The sequence below is a fragment of the Dinoponera quadriceps genome, unplaced genomic scaffold, assembly GCF_001313825.1.
Source record: "Dinoponera quadriceps isolate SergipeBrazil2010 unplaced genomic scaffold, ASM131382v1 scaffold1266, whole genome shotgun sequence".
Taxonomy (NCBI): domain Eukaryota; kingdom Metazoa; phylum Arthropoda; class Insecta; order Hymenoptera; family Formicidae; genus Dinoponera; species Dinoponera quadriceps.
This window is the reverse complement of record NW_014555494.1, coordinates 453,464-466,040: the sequence shown is the minus strand read 5'-3', so window position 1 is coordinate 466,040 and position 12,577 is coordinate 453,464. Positions and strand designations below refer to the sequence as shown.

The 12,577-nt window shown below is 39.7% G+C and overlaps 2 protein-coding genes across 6 annotated transcripts in view; one reads left to right on the top strand and one right to left on the bottom strand.

Moving 5' to 3' along the window:
* The window catches only part of LOC106744496 (organic cation transporter protein-like), a 43,125-nt gene extending 33,396 nt beyond the window's left edge, over positions 1 to 9,729 (bottom strand). Inside the window, exon 1 of the mRNA XM_014619330.1 lies at positions 9,638 to 9,729. The gene's annotated coding sequence lies outside the window, so the exon portion shown is untranslated. The remainder of the gene's footprint in view (positions 1 to 9,637) is intronic.
* Positions 1 to 12,577, top strand: part of LOC106744499 (glutathione S-transferase-like) — a 42,946-nt gene that overhangs the window by 20,432 nt on the left and 9,937 nt on the right. For 2 of the 5 annotated variants that reach the window (XM_014619338.1, XM_014619333.1), the window contains exon 1: positions 12,161 to 12,232. The exons of the other annotated variants lie outside the window; for them this stretch is intronic. The gene's annotated coding sequence lies outside the window, so the exon portion shown is untranslated. Of the gene's footprint in view, positions 1 to 12,160; positions 12,233 to 12,577 lie in introns of those variants that run through there. 5 annotated transcript variants of the gene reach the window in all.

Below are 12,577 nucleotides of genomic sequence, written 5' to 3'. Positions count from 1 at the left end.
AAATGCTCCCATCACACAAAGAATAATTACTAAGCGTTCATTGAGCTAATTTCGTTGCTGAATGCAAACTATTAAGTCATTGGACTTAATTATGGGCTAATTATAGCTCAAGAAACATGATTACAATAATCTTGATGAATAAGCGAGTTTTGTTGAAGGGCAACATAAAGATAGTATGAGAAGACCAGGAGGAAAAATATAAAAATGTTAAAGTAACGTAATATGAACAACAGCAATTATAATTCCAAACGAGCAATTTGCAACACGTGTCCTACCGTAATCATAATTACATTTCGCGAAGATATGAATATATACTTTAACATGTGAATGGAAATAACGTTACTACGCAATATTGAAGCTACACATTGATCCACGCTGGAGTCACATGCGTCTGTCTTATTTTTGACCGAGGGTGCATGCGGAGGTTATTAATTGCGCGCTAATAGACTGAGAAAAAGATTTCTTCCAAATGTAAGAAATTTTATTGCATCCGAAACAAATGTCATCATTATGCTCCGAAGAAGCTAATGTCTCGATTAATAAGTACGATTGTTAGACTTTTCAATGAATATGTATCTTTATCTTGAATAAAAAATTTGTTTGAAACGAAAAATAATTTTCTTATAAAGAAATTATTTGTTTCACTTTACATATTTACTGTAACCAAATAATATTTTATTTGGTTGAAAGATATTACCTCAAATAATAGTGTTCTTTCTGTTAAATAATAGACTTTTCTTGAATGAGACAATAAAATGTTTACTCAAACAAATAATAGTTCGTATATGTTTATTCTATAAGACAAATTTCAGTGAAATAAATAGAAATGCTAAATCTAAAGAAATCTTTTTCTCCGTGTACAACGACTCGAGTCGAAATTTGAAATTCTACATTAAGTCTTGAAGTGCAGAAGACGGAAATAAGTTTCCATTTGTAACATTAAATGTGCACAAAATAAATGTTCCTTTAACATTACAAAGAAAATTTAATTCTCCAAGGCCTGAATTTTAGTTCGACATTAAGTCTTCAAGTGAAGGGAACGACAATAACTTCCTTATTTATAGTTCCAAAAAAGAGTTCCAAAAGAGAAGACCTTTGAACACTTAACGTAGGACTAAATTAGACTTATAATAGGACTAAAATCTCGACTCGGGGAGTGATAATAATCGGGATAATTATCGATCGCGCCAAGTCACGTCTGCATTTGTCTGATATCTACATTCACGATGTTCTCCTTGACGTCGCTCGGTTGTCGGCGCGGCGCTTTACTTTTTCGCGGTGTCACGTCGCGGTGTGTCTCACTTGCCGAAATCATTCCCGACAATCATCGTCCCGATACAATTCATGTTTTCCTCAACCAGTTAGCACAACTGTTATTTCGGAGTAATTCGCACAGGTTATCATCGTCGCGCGCGTGCGAATCGTCTACGGACGTGGAAGCGCGGAAGCCGTGTTCGTGTAAACGAACGGCAGTTTCATCGCCGGAGTCGCGACGATTAACGCCAATGTAGGCAATAGGCGCGAATCGATCGCGCATCACAGCTAAACGATCGCCGACGTGGCTAAAATAAGTTTAAGCGCTTTTTAACTCGCATCAAGTGCTCTTGACAAGAGCGGAAATCGAGCGACCGGCCGCTTTCTCTCTCTCTCTCTCTCTCTCGGAATCGAATCGTTTAATCTTAAGAGCGGCCACTCGATGAGCATCGGGAAGATCGATTTTAATCGGAAAGCCGATAACTGGTTCGCGCTATTTACCAATCCGTCGCGTCATGTGTCGCGTCTCATCCCGAATTCCCGCCTCGTCGCCCACCTTGGCGCGAATGTCTTTATTCATCTGCTCGGTCTGCTGCAATCGCTGACACTCTTGTGTTCACCTATTCGTCGAATAAAATTAATAACATGTATGCACAGTTGCTCGCGATATCGCGCGAAAAACAAACATATGTCTCGTTGAAATTTTCAGCGACCGCCCCTGCGCTCTCGACTCACCTCTCGCTTGTATTTTCACTCGGGATATTGCGAGTGTAAACATTGTCGCATTAATCCTTCACAATGCAGTAACGCATTTATACATTTTAACTGGAAATTGCGTCCAAGATTAACTTCCCAACGTTCATCAAGAAATTCTATTTATATCGGCAGAGAGAAAGAACGAGAGAGAGAGAGAGAGAGAGAGAGAGAGTTTCTATCACGCGTTCCGGGATAAATCACCTTAAGCGCAATATACAAAAAGAAAGATGATATAAATTACACTTGCATAAAAAGAATATATATATGATTAAAAATAAATTTATAATGACTCAAATTACTGGTATAGAGAGAGTGTGAATGGAAATTAAATAATTATGCATAAATAACCGTGATAATGACATAAATAATCGCGAGTCGAAATTTTGGCTCTATGTTAAATCTTTAATTCTACAACATAGCAGTAGCTAAGATAGTAAAATAGTTTAAATTTCAATTCTAATAATATAATATAATATAATTCCTACTTCGACTCTGATGATGTCTTAAATTTCCATTTTCGCTGTTTTAGCGTTAAAATAGGATGATAAAGGTAGCGTTAAAATTCAATCTGTAGAATTGAAGGTTCAAAAGAGAAATTAAAAAATATCGATATCGTCAAAGTAGATTTTTATAAATCTGTAGGCCGTCTATAATATAAGTAAGCGTAAATTGTTCTTAAGAGTGTCAGAGTAGCATTAAAATTTGACTCGGGATAACAGGAATAATGATACAAATAATAACGTAAGCAGAAAGAAATCAGACCGACAGAAACCGGAAAGAGAGTACCAAACAAAACAAGTCGTAATACTAACGATAAAGACAACTCAAGCATTAGATTATATGTATAGGCTATATGTTATGTTTATAATATTTCTTCAGTCGAATAATAATTATAGAATTAATAACGATAGAAGATACCCTTAAGCGTATCCTCTCAAAGAGGAAGAGAGAGAAGAAGACGGGAAGGGAGGGGAAAATCGTGTCAATTCCTGGAATAAACAGACAGATTCACGCGATTTGATAAAGATTTCTCTAATGCGATTGAGCTGTTTCTCACACGCGCTCAAAATAATTAATGAAGATTCGGTTTTCGCGTGCGAAGGAAAAGTCTGCGAGCGAAAGCAATTTAAGAACTGCCGTTTCTAAGATAACCAAGTGATAAGTGTGCCCGGGACGTCGGCGACCGAGGTGACGATACGCAATGACGAGAAAAGTCCTCGCAACGAGCACCCGGTGTAGTAGTTAATTACGCATCAACGCCGCGCCTGAGGTAATTAAGGGACGGCGGTTTGACGGCAAGGGTGGAATTGTATCGCGTTTCTCAACCAAGTTTTAATCGTGTCGCTCATTAAGGTCGGCAACAGCACGCGTCGTTGATCTTCACCGTCGTTAATCTATTATAATTTAGCGCGAGTCTCTCTCGACGGGCGCGAATGCGAATGCGACGGATCGTGCTATCGCTTAGAGCAGTTTGCTAGCGCGAAATTGGTGTAACGTCGGCGCTGACGAAATTAATCTCTAGAGCAATACCGTGACATATCCCGCGCGATATCGCGCGAATACGAGTAGCAGGAAAAACATCGAGTTCCTTCGCAGCTGAATAAATTATTTACCGAGCATTCAATGTTTGACCTTTTTTCCTATACTCGTCGGATGTTGGATATGTTTTTTTCCCGAAAAATAAAGAGATAAATGGCGTGGCAAAATGGCTGTGAATTAGCTTTAAGCGTTAAGGGGTAATGCGGATAAAAACGAGAAAGAGAAAGCGTTGAAGAGAAAATATAAATGAAGGTATGAAAGGGATATAATGGGTATATTATAATGCAATAAAAATATATTAGACAATATTTGCGAGATTTTAAGGTAGTTGGTCCGTAGAGTATCGGATTTTTAATTGTGATATTAAGGGGCTCTTATATAAATTTATTATTTACTGAAAAAATATACTTTCCTATAACTTTATTTAAATGTCTAAGTAATAAATATTAATTTTGAGGGCGAAATTCAGACAAATATATACGCGCAAATATATTACAAACCCGGAGATATGTTATTAATTTTTTTATTTTTCTTATTAATACTTTATTTATGTTTATGTCAGTTGAGTTAATAAAGGTGTACACATAAGTAGTAGCATATAAATATTTAAATATGTGTGTACGTATATATATCATGGGTATTAATATAAATGGTTCATTTCCTACGGCTACATTTTCGAAACAAAATGATGAATAATTCTGAATTTTTTACATAATATCTCTATATTAACCCTCAATATCACAATAATTTGTTATTGAAACCTTAAATGTGGTTTAGAAGAAATTAAAAATAGAAGTTAAAGTAGGACATTAACCTGAAGGAATACATATAAAAGTGTCATCCTTAGTTGCGAATATTTCAGCTTCCGAATGGTGGAATCAGTTGTTTTTCTAAATTTACAGATAGTATAGGTAATATTTCCATTAAAATGTTATTAAAATTTAAAAGCATTCCTAAGTAAATTAGTCTTGTGCCATTGCACAAAACATGCAAATTGTTGAGTTATTAATTAAGGAAGCCCCTATGCATAGCCATTTTCAATCATTAATAACGCGAGATCCCGCGTGGTTATTTTCAAAATGGTAGAAGACTTTTCCGCTCAATTTAATCCGTTCCACCTGCACACTTCGTCGCTTCGTTCAAACTTCCCGAACACCCTGTATACACATACTTCCCCTCGAGTTTCCGCTAAACGGATCTCTGACTTGGGGAAAACGTCCGGTGCGTTTGGTTAATTGACAATTTACTTGAAAGTCAACTCTATCGCGATTCCAAAATTTATCTGCGACGCGTGACGGCAGTTCGCACACGAACCTCGCAGGAATCGCGGGAGATTCGACGGCGAATGTGAAAATCAGCAGGGAGGAAATCAACTGGCATTCACGCGATGAATTCTTCAGTCGATGCCCGATACACACCGGCTTTTCCTACGTAGCCGATGCCGTGCGCGTCGAATCTCTCCCCAGCGTGCGAGCGAATTGGATTAAGTTGCATTTTCCTCATTCAACGGCAGATCGACGCGCTGCATTTCGATGCTGCCGGCTGCGATTCCGGGCAGGCGTACCGTCCGCCCGCCGCAAACCCGTTATGCAACCCAGTTTCGAAGTTCAGGAGGGACGCGCGCGTTTGTCGGACAATGGTGCAACCCGAGCTACGTGGAGATTGCGATTAATCTTCTCAATTTATCCTACTTACCCTCCTCCCGCCCTCCCCCCGCACCCTTCCTGTCGTCCGATGAAATATGCAAGACACCACGCGCCAGGCCGCAGGGACCCTCAAAGCGCCCGAGAAGATTTCGCCCGTTTTCCCGAAGTTCCTTCCCGACTCGCTTCTACCTGATGTATTAAATCGATACTGCGAAATTTATTTCGGTAACAGGATATCCGAAGCGTCTTAAGCAATGTACTTCAATCTCTCGTAGCGTATGGTGATCTTTCCCTGATACGGCTGTGAATCGTAGAGAGAGAATCGCAGTTTCGATGCCTCGCGAGAGTTGGGGACGTCGTGAGATCGTCGATTTAGAAATACATTCTTCGTCCACGCGAGCTCTCTCTCTATCTTCTTGTTCCTTCGTGACGCTGCATCGTTGCAAGCTTACGTGCCGATTGCAATTAATCTTATCAATTTGTTTTACTACGCGTTCGTGTACGTAACGTCGCGACACGTCGGCTCCGGAACTATATTCTTCGGCCTCGATATCTCACTTCAAACATTTTTGCGAGAACGATAATACCAAACGCAGACGCTCAAGACGACAATTACCGAGAATCAGTCATGTTGCGCTACGTCCGCAACACAATTATATTGCACTGATAATTTCACGTATGAGTCGAAATTTTGGTGCTATACAAGGGTTGTTTGCGCCTGTTCAGATAGCCTATAGGCTAATAGAAATTTACTTTGACGATAACTCCTCCTTCTTGAACCTTTAATTCTACGTATTTAATTTTAATGTCATCTTGAGCAACCTATTTTGGTACTAAAATAACGAAAACGGGGGAAATTTTAGATATTATCAAAATTATAGTAGAAACAAATGATATTATTAGAAGTGGAACTGGATCTATTTTGCTTTCTTAGCTCTTACTGTATTGTAGAATTAAAGGATTAGCATAGAGTCAAAATTTCGATGCAAGTGTGCTCCACATACGAACTTTAGTTCGTATTAATAATACATGTTAATCCTCTAATGATGAGCTGGATTTTCAGAACGAATCAAAGAAGATAGGATCAACTCCATGTTCTGTTTATTTTTCATCTAATCATGTATAAAATGAATAAAAAATTAAATTATAACATGAAACTTCTTTCTTTGCTTATTTATAGATGGAAAAAGATCCTATAAAGTTTACTGACTTTATATAATTGCAGTAAAACGAAAAACGCTCTTGCTAATTGCCTCAGTTGTTAAATGTTATAAGAATCAATTGCCTCAGTCTCAAAGTGAAATATTTCATAAAGAGATATTTGAATAACCGTGAAAATAACTGATTTTGAGTAGCTCTCTAATTATTAGAGTATTTATATTGTTCGTTTTATTTTGTAAAGGTGGATCTTCTTTTGATATTGCCTTAGATGGCCAGATCCTCTTTCTTTACTTTACGAGATATTTCATATTTTATATTAAAAAATATCATGACAAATTTTAAAATATCTCAGGAAATTCTTAACCAAACGAAGCTTTATTATAGTGTTCTGAAAACGTCTCAATAAGGGCTATAAGGATATGCAATAAAAAAATGGGGTCGCGTTTAAAAAATTCAACTTGACCTTGCCCTGACCTTGGCGACGTCGTCCAAAGTAAAGTTGATAAGATCAGTAAATAGTTCTTTTTAAACCCTATAACTTTTACTGGAAACACTTTTCTGTAAAACTTATATTTTTCGAGATTTTTCAGGGTTTTCATACTTTTTCCTTATCCTGTATATATCGTGTAATAAATCGTGTTAAATCGAATTTTTCTTTCCATGAATGGAAAGAGAAAATAGAGTGAAATTAAAGCAGCTAAAAAATCTATAACGTTAATAGCAAGATAAGGTCGAATCCGATACTGGAGGAGCTCAGACATAAGCAAGAGTTGAAGAGACATGTGATTTATCTAAACGACCTCGATACTGAGACGGTTAGAGAACAAGTGGACGGAATGTGTTTCATGTTATTATTTACTTATTTTACCCATTTTGTAAATCGATTACATGAGAAATAAACAAAACAGAGTATGAGGTCGAATACAACCTCACTTTCTTGGATACGTTGAAAACTATATTAAAAGAGAGTTAACTGTGCCTGATAATCGTTGTGGTCATTATGCTGATTATGATCTGTAAAAACATTCGTAAAAAATAGATTTGTTTTGTAAGAGTTAAATACTTAGTGATTCGCTTGGCTTAATCGCGTTCTATACTTCCGTACATTCTATTAAAAGCAAACTCCACAATCTATAAGCTATAAGCTCGGATACAAACAGCAAACGCAAAATTATGGCTAGCGCTTACAGTGTTATATTTATCTCGCTGTTTGGAAAATACTTGCATGCGCACGCGCACGATATTGCGCGCAAGGTTTGTCGATAAAAACGCGCGATCATAAAGATTTCAATTAAGTCCCGTTCTCCAGATACGTCTTGATAAAGCTGAATTAAGAATACACAACGAAAGAGAGAGAGAGAGAGAGAGAGAGCAACTGATTGCGAACGTCGGATTTCCAGGTCTTAATAATCGTAGAATGGAAAATTATAAAAGCGTCATCGGAATTAGGTCTGACGAGGATTAAAATTCGCCTCTTCGGATTATCATCATCGTATTTACAACGGGCGAAGTGTCCGATCTCTCGGAGTCTCGCGTTCTTGAATTAAGAATACACGACGCGCCAATTAACGGCGGATTTTATATTCCGACGGCATCGTATCAGTGATCAGCTGACGGTAATTTAATATCTCGTTGTTGCGCGATAGCGCGATTTGAATTTGCACGTTGCATTGTACCGTGTGCGAAAAAAAATAAGGAAAAATATTATTCGCTTGTCACGATGATGGATGCGCGGTGAAGTAGCAATTTACACGCATTGTCACGGCTTTTTCAGCGAGCCGCGTCAAATCATTCGGAACAATGCGCGGAAAAAATGTTTCGCATTGCCGAGAGACTCTGAAATCCGATTAAATGGCGGAAATGATCACGCCGTCGTCGACATCGAAGGGTGAATTCGGCCGTCTCGCTCGGGTCTTAATTCGAGGTTCGCTCGCCGAATAAAAGACTCGCGGGAGATTCGAGCGAACAGTCCCTGTCCACATTATTAGACGCACCTTAATTTTTTACAATTCATCGACTTCCGAAGACCAGCTTCATAATACGGCTCATTTATCGATCGAATTATGTTAAGGAACCATTATTCTACAAAAGGTATTTTTCATGACATCATTTCACTCGGCTGTTACAATGACCTTGAACAAGTGTGAACCCGCGCTAGTTGCATTGTTGATAATAAAAACGAGAACAGACATGAGTTTTGAGTGTGTGTGTGTTAATTGAAGTTTTATTTTATTTTTGTTTATTTCTGACTTGAAGTTTCAAATTCCTCGCTCACTAACAGAAAAGTCAGTTTTTCCGTGAAAAGTATTAACACTTTGCGGGCCGCTGTCACGCTGACGTGACTTTTGCTCGCCAACGGTTATCGGCCGCTGTCACGCTGGCGTGACTTTTGCTCGCCAACGACTTTCGGCCGCTATCACGCTGGCGTGATGGTTTGACGATCAGGAAACATTGTTTTCAACTGTTTTCCTCTCCCAATTCAACAGACTGTCTATTATTAAAATCTTTTTTCGCGGACGCTTGTTTTGTCAGTTTGAGATTGTCTTTCGCTACCTTCAGATATAGGAAACTTACGTTAGATATCCCTCAAAATGCCAATACCAATATAATTGGAATAAAAATAGTGTAACAGTTATTTTAGTGCCTTCTTTAATAATAATTATATACCAACTACTTATGTATCGAAAAATTGCGTAAATATCACCGTTGGCGAGCAGTAGAACCTGCGTGAATCTCGCCGGCGGCAGCGTAACGGCGCTTCGATAAATGCGCGGCCCGCAAAGTGTTAAATATCGTTTGCAAAAATGATGGGTAAAACAAGTGACTTGACACCTCAGAAGAGGTCGCAGAGGTAAAAGCGCCGATTTGATACCGAGAATTATTCTAATAGAGTAGAAATAAAATTCGTAGCTTTCCTTCTCCTCCTAAACCATACTCTATTAAAAAATGAAAGCGCGTCTAATAATGATATGGCCAGGGACTGTACGGTGTGCGTTGTGCGAACCAAGCTCGCTCTTCCGAGCTTTTGTGTCGTATAACACCGCGCTTACGTTCCGCAAAGCTGTTTGCACGAAAAACGTTAACTTCCTTATCGCACGTCGTAAATTCTACGATCTCGCAATCCGGCGTGTACCTACGACGTGCGCGGCGGACGCCGAAAAATTTCCGCGGGCGAAATATACATGTATATATCGCGGACGCGTGGAAAACACCGAACGCCGGCGCGGTTCCTCGCGGCCGGTCGTAGGACGATCAATCGATCGCATGGTGGATGCACTTACGTCAAGATAATCCGTGTGTGTTCTGATTAAGCGGCTTGCGTTCTAGTGTGGAAAACACGCGGAGCAGGACAGCCGTTCGCCGTTGGCTTCGCTCGTCGCCGGCTAACCTTGCACTAAACTCCGTCATTTAGTTCGCAAACGCCACGGCAACAAAATGCTCGCGAGCGGACTCGCATTTTAGAGGTCCTGCCCGTCGATCAGGGCACGGCACTTACCGCCGGCAATTCTTTGCCACTTTACGGCTTTGCGGCTCGTCAACGACGGTCCCCGGTTATTCTTCTGTGAAAACGTCGTGTTCACGCGATCGTATTCGTAGCGCGAGACAAAGACCCGCCCCGGGAAAAAATGATTATATACAATTGTGTGTAATTATATAAAATCATGAATGAATTTCGCCCGTATATGTGGTTACATATGTATAATCATGTATGTCCATACGAAGGTGTATGTGGTTACATATGTATAATCATGTATGTCCATATGAAGGAAATGATGTTATGTCATTTGATTAAGTGTCGATGTAATGTGCTGTCAGAAGCACAAGTAGCCAGAAGCATTTACCCCGATTGTATTCGCATAATTTGCGTAATTTGTACAGTATTTCTTCGTTGTGAACATATATGATTATATATAATCAAATATGGGCAAACTTCATATGTATCATTTTTTTCTTCCCGGGGCGTTAGATCGATATCGGTGCATTGATGGATTTACTGAATTTCTCTTCCGCCAATGATTTCCTTTTTTTTTCTTTTTTTGAATAAGAAAAAAACAGAGTTTTCCTATGTGTGTTGTACCAAAGAGGAAAGAAACAAATACGTATCGTTCGTATCGACAAATTATTTCGTTTATCGATTTTTTATCGCACAATTTTAAAATTTTCTACGTATTCGCGTAAGTGCAAATTCGCATACTTACAATTTCATTGTCAACGTTATCTTAGCACCGAGACCGTTTACAATTTACAGCTGTGACAATTGACAGCTGTTGAATTTTACGATAAAAAGCCTCTAGGTTACAAGCAGACCTAGTAGCCTCGATATTGGAAGAGGCGTCTATTGTGCGAAACTCACGAAGATGGAGGTAACGTAATGAAACTAATCAGCTTGGTCTGACCAATTAACTGACCCAAGCACGACATAACATTTAACGTACAGTCCGCTTCCCCTGTTCACGTGACCGTTTCATCGAGTGTATAGGATTACATGGAAATCCCTCCCCCGCTAACGAAAACTATACGCCCGAGCGTCGCGCAAAATAATGAACGAATGTTGCGCGACACGTCGACAATATTGGCGTCACCCGACATTTTTTATCATTAAACACTTAGATGTACATATTTTTCACGGCGCATGCACTGAGAAAACTACTTAATTGGATCAAACCAAATTCTTGCTTGGATATGGGCAGATAAATGTTTTGGTTATAAGAATCAAGCATTGCTTCTCTGAACCAAAACTTTTTTACTTTCGTGTGCAACTCGTCATTATATGCAGAGAAAAAGATTTTCTTAGATTTAGTATTTCTATTTATTCGACTAAAATTTGTTTCATAGAAACAACATGTACTTATGCGAAATATTATTTGTTTGAGTAAAAATTGTATTGTCTCATTCAAAAAAACTCTATTATTTAACAGAAAGAACGCTATTATTTGAGATAATATATTTCAACCGAATAAAATATTATTTGGTTATAATAAATATGTCAAGTAAAACAAATAATTTCTTTATAAGAAAATTATCTTCCGTTTCAAACAAATTTTTTACTCAAGATAAAGATACATATTCGTTGAAAATTTCGTTGAAATTTCGTCTAACAATCGTGCTTATTAATCAAAACATTAATTTCATTCGAGCATGCCAGTGATGAAATTTGTTTGGATGCAATAAAATGGATTAAATTTGAAGAAATCTTTTTCTCAGTATATATATATATTTTCTCCACAGTACGTTGAAGCGTAAGCTACATAAATTACAACACATTATCTCATCACGAATCCTACTAATCCTTTTCACCTCATTCACGTTTCGTCGCGCCGTAATTTTGCGCGTGCGTTTTATCGTAACATTACAAGTGACAAGTGCACGACAGATCGATCATCGCGCGCTCGTCCTGTCGATCTGCAGCAAACTTCACAAAAATTTCGAGAAATCCGATATTCATCAACTGGCTCGCCGATCCGACGATCTCGTGCTTCTCTTCCAGGTTCCCCCTCAAAAAAATTCATAACAATTCTAATTAACGCTGTGACCGAAGCCGAGGCCGAGCCGAGCGAGAAAATCGCGTGTAAAAGTCCACTCGGTCGGCCCGGAGAGAGAATTAGGCGGCCAGAGGAGAGCGACAGTTTCGGGGCAGCTCGCGCGAGGGGCGGATGGGGGTGGAATCTGGCGGGTGGTATAAATTTTCTGAGGTTGCGCATCGTGCTCGGCGGAGCCTGAAACCCGGCAGTGCCGAAGTACGGCAGAGCGCAAGTGGTGCCGAAGGAAACCGGTGGTCCTCCTCGTCGGATCCCATTCGTACGGCATCAGTACGCTCCGTGCCGGCGCACGAGTGCTCGTCCTCCGGGGGTTGAGAGACTTTACGAGGGCGCGGGGTGAGTTTGAAATTTGCCTCGCGATCGTCGACGGTCGCGTCGTCGACAGACAGAGAGATAGATAGAGAGAAAGAGAGGGAGAGAGAGAGAGAGAGAGAGGCCGCACGATCGCCGGGGGTTGAGTGATTCGACGTAATACTCCCTGTGCGCGCCCGCTACTACTACATCTGCGTTCGCGTACGTTTTCGCGCTATAGTTGGAAACAACAGGACGTGACGTAAACGATTTGTCGTGCGGTAATTCGTTTGTGCCGTTGCTCCCTGGCGTCCTGCGTGCCGTCCCACGTAAGAACGAATGCATGCAGGAACGCGATCTCGGGCGAGTTGACGGGCAGGAAAGCGTTGA